The 17,539-nt window shown below is 48.1% G+C and overlaps 1 protein-coding gene across 1 annotated transcript in view; it reads left to right on the top strand.

Moving 5' to 3' along the window:
* Window positions 1-17,539, top strand: part of EIF4E (eukaryotic translation initiation factor 4E) — a 219,534-nt gene that overhangs the window by 147,433 nt on the left and 54,562 nt on the right. The gene's annotated exons all lie outside the window — the stretch shown is intronic.

Here is a 17,539-nt window from a genome sequence, read left to right as displayed (position 1 = left end):
GAGGACTCCAAGTTGTTGGACGTTGTCAGAGCCTTAAAAATATACATTGCAAGGACGGCTGGAGTCAGAAAATCTGACTCGCTGTTTATATTGTATGCACCCAACAAGTTGGGCGCACCTGCTTCTAAGCAGTCGATTGCTCGTTGGATTTGTAACACAATTCAACTTGCACATTCTGTGGCAGGCCTGCCACAGCCTAAAACTGTAAAAGCCCACTCCACAAGGAAGGTGGGCTCATCTTGGGCGGCTGCCCGAGGGGTCTCGGCATTACAACTCTGCCGAGCAGCTACGTGGTCGGGGGAGAACACGTTTGTAAAATTTTACAAATTTGATACCCTGGCAAAGGAGGACCTGGAGTTCTCTCATTCGGTGCTGCAGAGTCATCCGCACTCTCCCGCCCGTTTGGGAGCTTTGGTATAATCCCCATGGTCCTTTCAGGAACCCCAGCATCCACTTAGGACGATAGAGAAAATAAGAATTTACTTACCGATAATTCTATTTCTCGGAGTCCGTAGTGGATGCTGGGCGCCCATCCCAAGTGCGGATTATCTGCAATACTTGTACATAGTTATTGTTAACTAATTCGGGTTATTGTTAAGGAGCCATCTTTAAGAGGCCCTTTCTGTTGTCATACTGTTAACTGGGTTTAGATCACAAGTTGTACGGTGTGATTGGTGTGGCTGGTATGAGTCTTACCCGGGATTCAAAATGCCTCCCTTATTGTGTATGCTCGTCCGGGCACAGTACCTAACTGGAGTCTGGAGGAGGGTCATAGGGGGAGGAGCCAGTGCACACCACCTGACCTAGTAAAGCTTTACTTTTTTTGTGCCCTGTCTCCTGCGGAGCCGCTATTCCCCATGGTCCTTTCAGGAACCCCAGCATCCACTACGGACTCCGAGAAATAGAATTATCGGTAAGTAAATTCTTATTATTAGCGAAAAAAATATACAGGGACATAACATTTAATTAACAAAAAAAATTAATTAATAATATAGGTTGATCTAGATGGACAATTGTCTCTTTTTTTCAGCCTCAACAACTATGTAACTATGTAATTCCATTAAGGGAATGATCTCAAATATTTCAACAAAATTATCCCGCAATGAGAGAGACGCAATACTTAAGACAGACTGTAGATGCGTTTATGAATAGAGACTCAGTCCCCAAACCAGCGTCTCAATCCCCTCCCATTTGTCCGCAAAAACGATCTCAGGCCCATATCCTGCAGTTTGACTCTGACGGGTCAGACATGGAGGAGGGGGGGGGGGGGATGCTGCTCTGTCACAGGGAATAAAGGCTCTTATGGAGGCTATCAGGGATGTTCTACAGATTCCTGATAAGGTGTCAGAGGAGTGCGAGGAATCTTATTTTCTCTAACGTCCTAGTGGATGCTGGGGACTCCGTCAGGACCATGGGGAATAGCGGCTCCGCAGGAGACAGGGCACAAAAAGTAAGCTTTTAGGATCACATGGTGTGTACTGGCTCCTCCCCCTATGACCCTCCTCCAAGCCTCAGTTAGGTTTTTGTGCCCGTCCGAGCAGGGTGCAATCTAGGTGGCTCTCTTAAAGAGTTGCTTAGAAAAAGTTTTTAGGTTCTTTATTTTCAGTGAGTCCTGCTGGCAACAGGCTCACTGCTACGAGGGACTTAGGGGAGAGAAGTGAACTCACCTGCGTGCAGGATGGATTGGCTTCTTAGGCTACTGGACACCATTAGCTCCAGAGGGAGTCGGAACACAGGTCTCGCCCTGGGGTTCGTCCCGGAGCCGCGCCGCCGACCCCCCCTTGCAGATGCTGAAGATTGAAGAGGTCCGGAACCAGGCGGCAGAAGACTTTCAGTCTTCATCAGGTAGCGCACAGCACTGCAGCTGTGCGCCATTGTTGTCAGCACACTTCACACAGCGGTCACGGAGGGTGCAGGGCGCGGGGGGGGGCGCCCTGGGCAGCAATGTATAATACCTGTATGGCGAAAAATACATCACATATAGCCCTTGAGGCTATATGGATGTATTTAACCCCTGCCAGATATCACAAACTCCGGAGAAGAAGCCCGCCGAAAAGGGGGCGGGGCCTATTCTCCTCAGCACACAGCGCCATTTTCCCTCACAGAAATGCTGGTGGGAAGGCTCCCATGCTCTCCCCTGCACTGCACTACAGAAACAGGGTTAAAACAGAGAGGGGGGGCACTGATTTGGCGATATGAATATATATTAAATGCTATAAGGGAGGAACACTTATATAAAGGTTGTCCCTGTATAATTATAGCGTTTTGGTGTGTGCTGGCAAACTCTCCCTCTGTCTCCCCAAAGGGCTAGTGGGTCCTGTCCTCTATCAGAGCATTCCCTATGTGTGTGCTGTATGTCGGTACGTGTGTGTCGACATGTATGAGGAAAATGTTGGTGAGGAGGCGGAGCAAATTGCCTGTAATGGTGATGTCACTCTCTAGGGAGTCGACACCGGAATGGATGGCTTATTTATGGAATTACGTGATAATGTCAACACGCTGCAAGCCGGTTGAAGACATGAGACGGCCGGCGATCAAATTAGTACCTGTCCAGGCGTCTCAAACACCGTCAGGGGCTGTAAAACGCCCATTTACCTCAGTCGGTCGACCCAGACACGGACACTGATTTCAGTGTCGACGGTGAAGAAACAAACGTATTTTCCTTTAGGGCCACACGTTAAGGGCAATGAAGGAGGTGTTACATATTTCTGATACTACAAGTACCACAAAAAAGGGTATTATGTGGGATGTGAAAAAACTACCTGTAGTTTTTCCTGAATCAGATAAATTAAATGAAGTGTGTGATGATGCGTGGGTTTCCCCCGATAGAAAATTATTGGCGGTATACCCTTTCCCGCCAGAAGTTAGGGCGCGTTGGGAAACACCCCTTAGGGTGGATAAGGCGCTCACATGCTTATCAGAACAAGTGGCGGTACCATCTACAGATAGGGCCGTACTTAAGGAGCCAGCTGATAGGAGGCTGGAAAATATCCTAAAAAGTATACACACACATGCTGGTGTTATACTGCGACCAGCGATCGCCTCAGCCTGGATGTGCAGAGCTGAGGTGGCTTGGTCGGATTCCCTGACTAAAAATATTGATACCCTTGACAGGGACAGTATTTTATTGACTATAGAGCATTTAAAGGATGCATTTCTATATATGCGAGATGCGCAGAGGGATATTTGCACTCTAGCATCAAGAGTAAATGCGATGTCCATATCTGCAAGAAGATGTTTATGGACACGACAGTGGTCAGGTGATGCAGATTCCAAACGGCACAAAGATGTATTGCCGTATAAAGGGGAGGAGTTATTTGGGGTCGGTCCATGGGACCTGGTGGCCACGGCAACTGCTGGAAAATCCACCGTTTTTTACCCTAAGTCACATCTCTGCAGAAAAAGACACCGTCTTTTCAGCCTCAGTCCTTTCGTCCCTATAAGAGTCATATCTGCCCAGGGATAGAGGAAAGGGAAGAAGACTGCAGCAGGCAGCCCATTCCCAGGAACAGAAGCCCTCCACCGCTTCTACCAAGTTCTCAGCATGACGCTAGGACCGTCCAGGACCCCTGGATCCTACAAGTAGTATCCAAGGGGTACAGATTGGAATGTCGAGACGTTTCCCCCTCGCAGGTTCCTGTAGTCTGCTGTACCAATGTCTCCCTCCGACAGGGAGGCAGTATTGAAAACAATTCACAAGCTGTATTCCCAGCAGGTGATAATAAAATTACCCCTCCTACAACAGGGAAAGGGGTATTATTCCACACTATATTGTGGTACTGAAGCCAGAAGGCTAGGTGAGACCTATTCTAAATCTGAAATATTTGAACACTTACAAAGGTTCAAATCCAGATGGAGTCACTCAGAGCAGTGATAGCGAACCGGGAAGAAGGGGACTATATGGTGTCCCGGGACATCAGGGATGCTTACCTCCATGTCCCAAAAATTTGCCTTTCTCACCAAGGGTATCTCAGGTTCGTGGTACAGAACTGTCACTATCAGTTTCAGACGATGCCGTTGGATTGTCCAAGGCACCCCGGGTCCTTACCAAGGTAATGACCGAAATGAGGATTCGTCTTCAAAGAAAATGGACGACCTCCTGATAAGAACAAGGTCCAGAGAACAGTTGGAGGTCGGAGTAGCACTATCTCAAGTAGTTCTACGACAACACGGGTGGATTCTAAATATTCCAAAACCGCAGTTGTTCCGACGACACGTCTGCTGGTCCTAGGGATGATTCTGGACACAGTCCAGAAAAAGGTGTTTCTCCCAGAGGAGAAAGCCAGGGAGTTATCCGAGCTAATCGGGATCCTCCTAAAACCAGGAAAAGTGTCAGTGCATCATTGCACAAGAGTCCTGGTAAAAATGGTGGCTTATTACGAAGCGATTCCATTCGGCAGATTTCACGCAAGAACTCTTCAGTGGGATCTGCTGGACAAATGGTCCGGATCGCATCTTCAGATGCATCAGCGGATAACCCTATTTCCAAGGACAAGGGTGTCTCTCCTGTGGTGATTAGAGTGCTCATCTTCTAGAGGGCCGTAGATTCGGCATTCAGGATTGGATGCTGGTGACCATGGAGGCCAGCCTGAGAGGCTGGGGAGCAGTCACACAGGGAAAAAAATTTCCAGGGAGTGTGATCAAGTCTGGAGAATTCTCTCCACATAAATATACTGGAGCTAAGAGCAAATTTATAATGCTCTAAACTTAGCAAGACCTCTGCTTCAAGGTCAGCCGGTATTGATCCAGTGGGATAACATCACGGCAGTCGCCCACGTAAACAGAAAGGGCGGCACAAGAAGCAGGAGGGCAGTGGCAAAACTGCAAGGATTTTTCGCTAGGCGGAAAATCATGTGATAGCACTGTCAGCAGTGTTCATTCCGGGAGTGGACGACTGGGAAGCAGACTTCCTCAGCAGGCACGACCTCCACCCGGGAGAGTGGGAACTTCATAGGGAAGTTTTCCGCATGATTGTGAACCGTTGGGAAAGACCAAAGGTGGACATGATGGCGTCCCGCCCGAACAAAAAACGGGACAGGTATTGCGCCAGGTCACGAGACCTTCAGGCGATAGCTGTGGATGTCCTGGTAACACCGTGGGTGTAACAGTCGGTGTATGTGTTCCCTCCTCTGCTTCTCATAACCAAGGTATTGAGAATTATAAGACGTAGAGGAGTAAGAACTATACTCGTGGCTCCGGATTGGCCAAGAGGGACTTGGTACCCGGAACTTCAAGAGATGCTCATAGAGGACTAATGGCCTCAGGAGCTAAGAAGGGACTTGCTTCAGCAAGTACCATGTCTGTTCCAAGACTTACCGCGGCTGCGTTTGACGGCATGGCGGTTGAACGCCGGATTCTAAGGGAAAAGGCATTCCGGAAGAGGTCATACCTACCCTGGTCAAAGCCAGGAAGGAGGTGACCGCACAACGTTATCACCACATGTGGTGAAAATATGTTGCGTGGGTGAGGCCAGGAAGGCCCCACGAAGAAATTTCAACTAGGTCGATTTCTGCACTTCCTGAAAACAGGAGTGTCTATGAGCCTCAAATTGGGGTCCATTAAGGTTCAAGTTTCGGCCCTGTAGATTTTCTTCCAGAAAGAATTGGCTTCAGTTCCTGAAGTCCAGACATTTGTCAAGGGAGTATTGCATATACAGCCCCTTTTGTGGCTCCAGTGGCACCGTGGGATCTCAAAGTAGTGTTGGGATTCCTCAAATCATATTGGTTTGAACCGCTCAAATCTGTGGATTTGAAATATCTCACATGGAAAGTGACCATGCTGTTGGCCCTGGCCTCGGCCAGGCGATTGTCAGAATTGGCGGCTTTGTCTTACAAAAGCCCATATTTGATTTTCCATTCGGACGGGGCAGAACTGGGACTCGTCCCCAGTTTCTTCCTAAGGTGATGTCAGCGTTTCACCTGAAACAACCTATTGTGGTGCCTGCGGCTACTAGGGACTTGGAGGACTCCAAGTTGCTAGACGTTGTCAGGGCCCTGAAATATAAATATATATATATATATATATATATATATATATATATATATATATATATATATATATATATAATTCCAGGACGGCTGGAGTCAGAAAGTCTGACTTGCTGTTTATATTGTATGCACCCAAAAAGCTGGGTGCTCCTGCTTCTAAGCAGACTATTGCTCGTTGGATTTGTAGTACAATTCAACTTGCACATTCTGTGGCAGGCCTGCCACAGCCAAAATCTGTAAATGCCCATTCCACAAGGAAGGTGGGCTCATCTTGGGCGGCTGCCCGAGGGGTCTCGGCTTTACAACTTTGCCGAGCAGCTACGTGGTCAGGCGGGAACACGTTTGTAAAATTCTACAAATTTGATACCCTGGCTGAGGAGGACCTGGAGTTCTCTCATTCGGTGCTGCAGAGTCATCCGCACTCTCCCGCCCGTTTGGGAGCTTTGGTATAATCCCCATGGTCCTGACGGAGTCCCCAGCATCCACTAGGACGTTAGAGAAAATAAGAATTTACTTACCGATAATTCTATTTCTCGTAGTCCGTAGTGGATGCTGGGCGCCCATCCCAAGTGCGGATTGTCTGCATTACTTGTACATAGTTATTGTTACAAAAATCGGGTTATTATTGTTGTGAGCCATCTTTTTTAAGAGGCTACTTCTTTGTTATCATACTGTTAACTGGGTTCAGATCACAAGTTGTATGGTGTTATTGGTGTGGCTGGTATGAGTCTTACCCGGGATTCAAGATCCTTCCTTATTGTGTACGCTCGTCCGGGCACAGTACCTAACTGAGGCTTGGAGGAGGGTCATAGGGGGAGGAGCCAGTACACACCATGTGATCCTGAAAGCTTACTTTTTGTGCCCTGTCTCCTGCGGAGCCGCTATTCCCCATGGTCCTGACGGAGTCCCCAGCATCCACTACGGACTACGAGAAATAGAATTATCGGTAAGTAAATTCTTATTTTAATGTAAAAAAGAAGTCCTCCGTCACTTTTCCCGCGTCAAAGGAATTGAATACCCTGTTTGAAGAACCGTGGGTTAAACCTGCTAAGAAATTTTAAAATCCCTAAAAGGTTGCTCTCCTCTCTCCCTTTTCCTCTGGAGGATAGGGAGAAAAAAATAAGATTTTACTCACCGGTAAATCTATTTCTCGTAGTCCGTAGTGGATGCTGGAAACTCCGTAAGGACCATGGGGAATAGACGGGCTCCGCAGGAGACTGGGCACTCTAAAAGAAAGATTAGGTACTATCTGGTGTGCACTGGCTCCTCCCACCATGACCCTCCTCCAGACCTCAGTTAGGATACTGTGCCCGGAAGAGCTGACACCATAAGGAAGGATTTTGAATCCCGGGTAAGACTCATACCAGCCACACCAATCACACCATATAACTCGTGATACTACACCCAGTTAACAGTATGAAATATAACTGAGCCTCTCAACAGATGGCTCAACAATAACCCTTAGTTAGGCAATAACTACATACAAGTATTGCAGACAATCCGCACTTGGGATGGGCGCCCAGCATCCACTACGGACTACGAGAAATAGATTTACCGGTGAGTAAAATCTTATTTTCTCTGACGTCCTAGTGGATGCTGGGAACTCCGTAAGGACCATGGGGATTATACCAAAGCTCCCAAACGGGCGGGAGAGTGCGGATGACTCTGCAGCACCGAATGAGAGAACTCAAGGTCCTCCTCAGCCAGGGTATCAATTTTGTAGAATTTAGCAAACGTGTTTGCCCCTGACCAAGTTGCAGCTCAGCAAAATTGTAAAGCCGAGACCCCTCGGGCAGCCGCCCAAGATGAGCCCACTTTCCTCGTGGAATGGGCTTTTACTGATTTAGGATGCGTCAATCCAGCCGCAGAATGCTCCAGCTGAATTGTGCTACAAATTCAGCGAGCAATAGTCTGCTTAGAAGCAGGAGCACCTATTTTGTTGGGTGCCTACAGGATAAAAAGCGAGTCAGTTTTCCTGACTCCAGCCGTCCTGGAAATATAAATTTTTAAGGCCCTGACTACGTCCAGTAACTTGGAATCTTCCAAGTCCCTAGTAGCCGCAGGCACTACAATAGGTTGGTTCAAGTGAAAAGCTGATACCACCTTAGGGAGAAACTGGGGACGAGTCCTCAATTCGGCCCTATCCATATGAAAAATCAGATAAGGGCTTTTACATGACAAAGCCGCCAATTCTGGCACACGCCTGGCCGAAGCCAAGGCCAATAACATGACCACTTTCCACGTGAGATATTTCAAATCCACAGTTTTAAGTGGCTCAAACCAATGTGATTTTAAGAAACTCAACACCACGTTGAGATCCCAAGGTGCCACAGGAGGCACAAAAGGGGGCTGAATATGTAGCACTCCCTTTACAAATGTCTGAACTCCAGGCAGTGAAGCCAGTTCTTTCTGGAAGAAAATCGACAGAGCCGAAATCTGGACCTTAATGGAACCCAATTTTAGGCCCATAGTCACCCCTGACTGTAGGAAGTGCAGAAAACGACCCAGCTGAAATTCCTCTGTTGGGGCCTTCCTGGCCTCACACCACGCAACATATTTTCGCCAAATACGGTGATAATGGTTTGCGGTTACTACTTTCCTGGCTTTTATCAGCGTAGGAATGACTTCTTCCGGAATGCCCCTTTCCTTTAGGATCCGGAATTCAACCGCCATGCCGTCAAACGCAGCCACGGTAAGTCTTGGAACAGACAGGGCCCCTGCTGTAGCAGATCCTGTCTGAGCGGTAGAGGCCATGGGTCCTCTGATATCATTTCTTGAAGTTCTGGGTACCAAGCTCTTCTTGGCCCATCCGGAGCCACGAGTATCGTTCTTACTCCTCGTTTTCTTATTATTCTCAGTACCTTTGGTATGAGAGGCAGAGGAGGGAATACATAAACCGACTGGTACACCCACGGTGTCACTAGAGCGTCCACAGCTATTGCCTGAGGGTCCCTTGACCTGGCGCAATATCTAGTTTTTTGTTTAGGCGGGACGCCATCATGTCCACCTGTGGCCTTTCCCAACGGTTTACCAACAATTGGAAGACTTCTGGATGAAGTCCCCACTCTCCCGGGTGTAGGTCGTGTCTGCTGAGGAAGTCTGCTTCCCAGTTGTCCACTCCCGGAATGAACACTGCTGACAGTGCTAAGACGTGATTTTCCGCCCATCGGAGAATCCTTGTGGCTTCTGCCATCGCCATCCTGCTTCTTGTGCCGCCCTGTCGGTTTACATGGGCGACTGCCGTGATGTTGTCTGATTGGATCAGTACCGGCTGGTTTTGAAGCAGAGGCCTTGCCAGACTTAGGGCATTGTAAATGGCCCTCAGTTCCAGAATATTTATGTGTAGGGACGACTCCTGACTTGACCAAAGTCCTTGGAAATTTCTTCCCTTTGTGAATGCCCCCCAGCCTCGAAGGCTGGCATCCGTGGTTACCAGGACCCAGTCCTGTATGCCGAATCTGCGGCCCTCTTGAAGATGAGCACTCTGCAGCCACCACAGTAGAGATACCCTGGTCCTTGGAGACAGGGTTATCAGCCGATGCATCTGAAGATGCGATCCCGACCACTTGTCCAAGAGGTCCCACTGAAAGGTTCTTGCATAGAACCTGCCGAATGGAATTTTGCTTCGTAAGAAGCTACCATTTTTCCCAGGACTCGTGTGCAGTGATGCACCGATACCTGTTTTGGTTTCAGGAGGTCTCTGACTAGAGATGACAGCTCCTTGGCTTTCTCCTGCGGGAGAAACACTTTTTTCTGTTCTGTGTCCAGAACCATCCCCAGGAACAGTAGGCGTGTGGTAGGAACCAGCTGTGACTTTGGAATGTATAGAATCCATCCGTGCTGTTGTAGCACTTCCCGAGATAGTGCTACTCCGACCAACAACTGCTCCTTGGACCTCGCCTTTATAAGGAGATCGTCCAAGTACGTGATAATTAAAACTCCCTTTTTTCGAAGGAGTATCATCATTTCTGCCATTACCTTGGTAAAGACCCTCGGTGCCGTGGGCAGTCCAAACGGCAGTGTTTGGAATTGGTAATGGCAATCCTGTACCACAAATCTGAGGTACTCCTGGTGAGGATGGTAAATGGGGACATGTAGGTAAGCATCCTTGATGTCCAGGGATACCATGTAATCCCCCTCCTCCAGGCTTGCAATAACCGCCGTGAGCGATTCCATCTTGAACTTTAATTTTTTTTATGTATGTGTTCAAGGATTTCAAATTTAAAATGGGTCTCACCGAACCGTCCGGTTTCGGTACCACAAACAGTGTGGAATAGTAACCCCGTCCTTGTTGAAGTAGGGGCACCTTGACTATCACCTGCTGGGAATACAGCTTGTGAATTGCCTCTAGCACAGCCTCCCTGCCTGAGGGAGTTGTCGGCAAGGCAGATTTGAGGAAACTGCGGGGGGGAGACGCCTCAAATTCCAGCTTGTACCCCTGAGATACTACTTGAAGGATCCAGGGATCCACCTGTGAGCGAGCCCACCGATCGCTGAAATTTTTTGAGGCGGCCCCCCACCGTACCTGGCTACGCCTGTGGAGCCCCCGCGTCATGCGGTGGACTCAGAGAAAGCGGGGGAAGAATTTTGATTCTGGGAACTGGCTGACTGGTGCAGCTTTTTCCCTCTTCCCTCGTCTCTGTGCAGAAAGGAAGCGCCTTTGACCCGCTTGCTTTTCTGAAGCCGAAAGGACTGTACCTGATAATACAGTGCTTTCTTAGGCTGTGAGGAAACCGGAGGTAAAAATGTTTCTTCCCAGCTGTTGCTGTGGATCTGAGGTCCCATAGACCATCCCCAAACAATTCCTCACCCTTATAAGGCTCTATGTGCCTTTTAAAGTCAGCATCACCTGTCCAGTGTCGGGTCTCTAATACCCTCCTGACAGAATGGACATTGCATTAATTCTGGATGCCAGCCGGCAAAATATCCCTCTGTGCATCCCTCATATATAAGACGACGTCTTATGTTCGCAAAATAGTATCCCTGTTTGACAGGGTTACAGACCATGCTGCAGCAGCACTATCTGCAGGTCTCAGTCTAGTACCCGAGTGTGTAAATACAGACTTCAGGATAGCCTCTTGCTTTTTATCAGCAGGTACCTTCAAAGTGGCCGTATCCTAAGACGGCAGTGCCACCTTTTTTGACAAACGTGTGAGCGCCTTATCCACCCTAGGGGATATCTCCCAGCGTAACTTATCCTCTGGCGGGAAAGGGTACGCCATCAGTAACTTTTTAGAAATTACCAGTTTCTTATCGGGGGAACCCACGCTTTTTCACACTTCATTCACTCATTTGATGGGGGAACAAAACACTGCCTGCTTTTTCTCCCCAAACATAAAACCCTTTTTTAGTGGTACTTGGGTTAATGTCAGAAATGTGTAACACATTTTTTTATTGCCGGGATCATGTAACGGATGTTCCTAGTGGATTGTGTATATGTCTCAACCTCGTCGACACTGGACTCAGACTCCGTGTCGACATCTGTGTCTGCCATCTGAGGGAGCGGGCGTTTTTGAGCCCCTGATGGCCTTTGAGACGCCTGGGCAGGCGTGGGCTGAGAAGCCGGCTGTCCCATAGCTGTTACGTCATCCAGCCTTTTATGTAAGTAGTTGACACTGTCGGTTTATACCTTCCACCTATCCATCCACTCTGGTGTCTGCCCCACAGGGGGCGACATCACATTTATCGGCATCTGCTCTGCCATCACATAAGCCTCCTCATCAAACGTGTCGACACAGCCGTACCGACACACCGCACACACACACAGGGAATGCTCTGACTGAGGACAGGACCCCACACAGCCCTTTGGGGAGACAGAGAGTGCCAGCACACACCAGAGCGCTATATAATTTTGGGATTAACACTATATTGAGTGAATTTTTCCCAATAGCTGCTTGTATATACAATATTGCGCCTAAATTATGTGCCCCCCCCCCTCTCTTTTTAACCCTTTGAGCCTGAAAACTACAGGGGAGAGCCTGGGGAGCTGTCTTCCAGCTGCACTGTGAAGAGAAAATGGCGCCAGTGTGCTGAGGGCGAAGCCCCGCCCCTTTTTCAACTGACTTTCTCTGGCTTTTTCTGGAATACTGGCAGGGGTAATTTTACATCTATATAGCCTCTAGGACTATATATGATGTAGATTTGCCAGCCAATGTGTCATATATTGCCCTCAGGGCGCCCCCCCCCCCAGCGCCCTGCACCCTCAGTGACCGGAGTGTGAAGTGTGTATGAGGAGCAATGGCGCACAGCTGCAGTGCTGTGCGCTACCTTGGTGAAGACCGAAGTCTTCTGCCGCCGATTTTCCGGACCTCTTCTTGCTTCTGGCTCTGTAAGGGGGACGGCGGCGCGGCTCTGGGAACGAACACCAAGGCCAGTTCCATGCGGTCGATCCCTCTGGAGCTAATGGTGTCCAGTAGCCTAAGAAGCCCAAGCTAGCTGCAAGCAGGTAGGTTCGCTTCTTCTCCCCTTAGTCCCTCGATGCAGTGAGCCTGTTGCCAGCAGGTCTCACTGTAAAATAAAAAACCTAAAATAAACTTTCTTTCTAGGAGCTCAGGAGAGCCCCTAGTGTGCATCCAGCTCGGCCGGGCACAGAAATCTAACTGAGGTCTGGAGGAGGATCATGGTGGGAGGAGCCAGTACACACCAGATAGTACCTAATCTTTTCTTTTAGAGTGCCCAGTCTCCTGCGGAGCCCGTCTATTCCCCATGGTCCTTACGGAGTTCCCAGCATCCACTAGGACGTCGGAGAAATGGGAAAATCCACCGATAGCCTAGAGACTGATGCGTCCACTATCACGAAAAATTGTGCAGCCTCCCTAAAAAGACACGGCTGATCGTAAAATTGAGACTACACTCAAATCATTTTACACCGCTGCTGGGGTGGCCTAGAGACCCACTATTGCATGTGCGTGGATCACAAAAGCCATTGCTAAATGGTCAGGCAACCTAATTGAGGGGTTAGATTCCTTGTCTAGGGGGGATGTTGTTTTACTCCTGCAGCATATACAGGACTCTGCAAACTTTATGGTGGAAGTCATAAAAGAGATTGGTTTGCTTAATGCACGCACCACCGCTATGGCAGTGTCAGCACGCAGGGGCTTGTGGCTACGCCAGTGGACTGCTGATGCGGACTCCAGGAAAGGCGTGAAAGGCCTACCATTCAGAGGAGAGACATTGTTTGGAGACGAACTAGACAAATGGATCTCCAAAGCTACTGCGGGTAAGTCTACATATCTTCCTTCCGCAGCTCCCCCAGCCAGGAAAGCTTATTCAGCTTCAAATTTACAGTCCTTTCGGACAGCCAAGTTTAAGGGCAAATCTAGATTTGCTTCCAGAGGCGCAAGAGGTAAACCATGCAAACCAGCAAATGTAAGTACTTGGGAACAGAGCTCAATCTCTGCTTCGTCAAAGCCTTCAGCATGACGCTGGAGGACTGTCAGGTGGGAGCCTGACTAAAATTCTTCAGTCACATCTGGTGAAGTTCGTGCCAGGGTCCCTGTGTCATAGATCTTATTTCCCAGGACTACAGACTGGAGTTCCAAGAGCTCCCACCTCAGATTCTTCAAATCAGGCTAACCAGCTTCACAAGAGGAGAGTATAATTTTACAGCATGCCATCCAAAAACTCGTACAGACTCAAATCATTGTTCCAGTTCCACGTCATCTGCACAACAAGGGCTACTATTCTTGTTTGTAGTGCCGAAACCGGACGGTTCGGTACGACTGATTCTGAACCACAAGTCCTTGAACCGTTCTTAAGAGTGTTCAAGACAGAGTCTCTGAGAGCGGTGATCTCCGGTCTGGAGGAAGGGGAATTCCTAGTGTCTCTGGATATCAAGAATGCGTACCTTCACATCCCGATCTGGCCGCCTCATCAGGCTTATCTATGGCTTGCACTGCAGGACTGTCACTACCAATTTCAGGCCCTGCCATTTGGTCTCTCCACTGCACCGAGGGCATTCACCAAAGTGATGGCAGAGATGTTTATACTCCGCAAACGGGGAGTGCATATAATTCCATTCCTGGATGACCACCTGATAAAGGCGCCATCCAGGGAGAAGTTGCTGGACAGCATTGGTCTCCCAACTAAACTTGTCCAGGATCACGGGTGGATTCTGAACCTTCTGAAATCTCACCTAGAGCCAACATGGAGGCTCCCATTCCTGGGAATGATTCTGGACACAGAATCGCAGAAAGTGTTCCATCCGTTGGAAAAGGCATTGGTCATCCAGTCGATGGTTCGGGATGTCCTGAAGCCAACCCGGATATTGGTGTATCTGCATTCGCCTTCTGGGAAAATTGGTCTCTTATGAGGCGCTTCAATACTGAAGGGTTCACGCAAGACCCTTCCAGCTCGATCTGTTGGACAAATGGTCCGTATCGCATCATTATATGCACCAGAGGATCCATCTGTCGCCGAAAAGCCAGGATCTCTCTTCTGTGGTGGCTACAGATTTCTCATCTCGTTGAGGGTCGGAGGTTCGGAATTCAGGACTGGATTCTGTTAACCACGGACGCAAGCCTCAGAGGTTGGGGAGCAGTCACCCAAGGGGTGCAGTTTCAAGGAAGATGGTCAAGTCAGGAAGTCATCCTTCCAATCAGCATTTTGAAACTCTGCCATATACAACTCCCTTCTGCCGGCCTCATATCACCTTCACGATCGGGCCATTCAGGTCCTGTCGGACAATGTGATGGCAGTGACTTACATAAGCTGACAGTGCAGAACGAAAAGCAGAGCAGCGATGTCAGAGGTGTCCAAGAATTCTCCTCTGGGCAGAAAAAAACGCTGTGGCGTTGTCAGCGGTCTTCATTCCGGGAGTAGACAACTTGGAAACAGACTTCCTCAGGAGACACGACCTGCACTCGGGGGAGTGGGGCCTTCACCTGGAAGTGTTCAGGTGCTTGACACGTCGGTGGTGATATCCACAAATCAACATGATGGCCTCTCGTCTCAACAAGAAGCTCAAGCAGTATTGTACCAGGTCGAGAGACCCACAGGCAGTGGTGGTAGACGCTCTGACGACTCCATGGGTCTATCTGATGGTGTATGTGTTTCCTCCACGTCCTCTGATCCCAAGAATTCTAAAAAGAATAAGAAGGGAAAAGGTTCAAGCAATTCTCATTGCACCGGACTGGCCAAGAAGTGCCTGGTACGTGGACCTTCTGGAGATGCTCCTTGAAGATCTGTGGCCTCTACCTCTTTGCGAGGATCTTCTGCAATAGGGGCCCGTTCAACTATCAGGACTTACCGCGGCTACTTTTGACGGCATGGAGGTTGAACGGCTGATTCTGGCCAGAAGAGGTATCCCTAACAAAATTATCTCGACTATGATCCAAGCCAGGAAGGGGGTAACGTCTAAACATTACCACCGTATTTGGAAGAAATGTCTCTTGGTGTGAGAGCAGAAATTATTCTGTGGTATAATTTCATCTGGGACATTTCCTGCTTTTTCTGCAGGCAGGTGTGTATGTGGGCCTACGTCTGGGCTCCATCAAAGACCAGATTTTGTCCTTTTCCATTTAAAAAACAATTGGCATTTCTCCGAGGTCCAGACGTTCTTGAAAGGTGTTCTGCACATCCAACCTCCCTTTGTGCCTCCCACGGCACCTTGAGATCTCAATTTGGTGCTGCAGTTCCTCCAGTCGGACTGGTTTGAACCGTTACAGGAGATGGACATACAATATCTTACGTCGAAGACCGTCACACTGTTGGCCTTGGCTTCAGCAAGACGTTTGTCGGAGCTGGTGGCTTAATTTTCCATGAGGACAGAGCTGAACTCAGAACTCGTCAGCAATTTCTGCCTAAAGTGGTGTTGGCGTTTCACATCAACCAACCTATTGTGGTTTCGGTCATCACCGACACTTCGGCTACTTCAGAGTCTTTGAATGTTGTACGGGATTTGAAGGTATACGTAAAGAGGACAGCTCACGTCACAAAAAATCTGACTCTGTTCGTTCTCTAGGATCCTAATAAAATTGGGTGTCCTGCTTCAAAGCAGACAATTGCACGCTGGATCAGGATTACTTTCCAGCATGCTTTTACCAAGGCAGGTTTACCATGTCCAAAATCTGTACAAGCCCACTCTACTAGGTCGGTAGGTTCTTCCTGGGCGGCTGCCCGGGGTGTCTTTACAGCTCTGCTGAGCAGCTACTTGGTCAAGTTCGAACACGTTTGCTAAGTTCTACAAGTTCGATAGTTTGGGAAATCTGTTCTGCAGGAACCTCAGCACTCTCCCACCCGGTTTGGGAGCTTTGGTACATCCCCATGGTACTAATGTGGACCCCAGTATCCTCTAGGATGTAAGAGAAAATAGGATTTTAATTACCTACTGGTAAATCCTTTTCTCGTAGACCGTAGAGGATATTGGGTGCCCGCCCAGCGCTTCGCTTCTTCCTGCACTGTTACTTGGTTAAGTATTGTTGGTTCAGCGGATGCTGTTCCTGGTTTTATGTTTGGGTAGCTTGGCTTTCCTCTAGTTTGTGTGTGCTGTTTCGGAATCTCACCACTATCCTTTTTATATCCTTCTCTCAAAGTATGTCCGTCTCCTCGGGCCCAGTTTCCTAGACTGAGTCTGGTAGGAGGGGCATAGAGGGAGGAACCAGCCCACACTATCAAATTCTTAAAGGGCCCATGGCTCCTAGTGGACCCGTCTATACCAATGGTACTAAATGGGACCCCAGTATCCTCTACGGACTACGAAAAAAGGATTTACCGGTAGGTAATAAAAATCCTATTTTTTCTTCTGTTCATTCACTTTGCAACTTGTTAATTGATAAAAAATAAACTTACACTTCTATTATTGAAAGCATTCTTACTATGCAACATTCCACACATGCCTAAAACTTTTTGCAGTGTACTGTATGTATAAATTGTTGCGTTTTCCCATATACGATAAATATTCCAAATTTTATGGTAATGGCTGAGATAGTAACACCTTTGCTTTCTGATGAGTCAGTATACACAAACTCTTTCATGCACTAAATTAGGTGTATATGAAACATAAATGCATTCTGTGTTTAGACTGGTCCCCAAGATATATAATTATGGTATGCAAAAATCCCAAATCCTTTTGGTTCCAAGCATTTCGTATTCAGGAGACTCAACCTGAATGTATGAATAACATTTCCTACTGGGGGTCCTCTATGGTGTTTTTGAAAGCAATCTTGAGTGCCGCCATTTCATGCTTGCTATTTTGTTCCATCCGGCTGTGAATTGGAAACTGGAGGGCACCAGACTCAAGTATTTCATCTATAGTAGCCTGGTATTGTGTATTTGGCAATATTGTATTGTAAATAGCACACAACACTCAAAACAATTTTTGAAATTCACTCACTGTCTAGATAAAGGGACTCTGTTTTTCCCTGTCTATTAGATAAGAAAAAACAGACACCCAACCGACTTTTCAAACATTTGAATTCCCCCCAATAAGTCTCAGTACCATAATGGTGAAGTTTCTGTCCCAATGCTGTACTGTAGATATTTTTACTAATACAAAGAAGTTTTATATAAATTGTAAAAAGGTCCTTTACAATGGCACCAATGTTGTTGCTGGA

Source organism: Pseudophryne corroboree, chromosome 1 (assembly GCF_028390025.1).
Source record: "Pseudophryne corroboree isolate aPseCor3 chromosome 1, aPseCor3.hap2, whole genome shotgun sequence".
Taxonomy (NCBI): domain Eukaryota; kingdom Metazoa; phylum Chordata; class Amphibia; order Anura; family Myobatrachidae; genus Pseudophryne; species Pseudophryne corroboree.
Note: the sequence above shows the minus strand (reverse complement) of the source record. Positions and strands in the feature narration are given on the sequence as shown.